Source organism: Penaeus monodon, chromosome 21 (genome assembly GCF_015228065.2).
Source record: "Penaeus monodon isolate SGIC_2016 chromosome 21, NSTDA_Pmon_1, whole genome shotgun sequence".
Classification (NCBI taxonomy): domain Eukaryota; kingdom Metazoa; phylum Arthropoda; class Malacostraca; order Decapoda; family Penaeidae; genus Penaeus; species Penaeus monodon.
Window position 1 is genome coordinate 7,325,426 of NC_051406.1, and position 413 is coordinate 7,325,838.

The 413-nt window shown below is 40.7% G+C and overlaps 1 protein-coding gene across 1 annotated transcript in view; it reads left to right on the top strand.

Annotated features, from left to right (window-relative positions):
- The window catches only part of LOC119586548, a 58,792-nt gene that overhangs the window by 3,912 nt on the left and 54,467 nt on the right, over positions 1-413 (top strand). The gene's annotated exons all lie outside the window — the stretch shown is intronic.

Here is a 413-nt window from a genome sequence, read left to right on the forward strand (position 1 = left end):
GTATACAGTATCGGATATGAAATGATCTTTTTATTCACAATGCTTTTACATAGCTCCAACGTTTTAACTGCCTTTGTTCACTGTTTTGAGAAATCATACAATGGCGACTCCCTGAAGAGACCTAAACGGATGAGCGGGTGAATGTGTGGGAATTAGATTTTCCTAATGGTATCCACACTTTCTGCCTCTGCGATTAGAGTAGTCCTTCTCACCATTCCAAAAGCGAGGGTCCTAATTTGCTTGTTCTCACTGAAGAGCAGCAGCACGCAGAAAGATGAATTACCCGACTGGTCAATAATGGATTTTGAGTAAGTGGTTTGAAAGCCAAAGGTGGCTCTTATTATCGTCTTCTCTCATGTGTGTGTTGTTTTTCTCATTGTTCTAAAGCAATTCAACGGAGAACATGGTTGCAT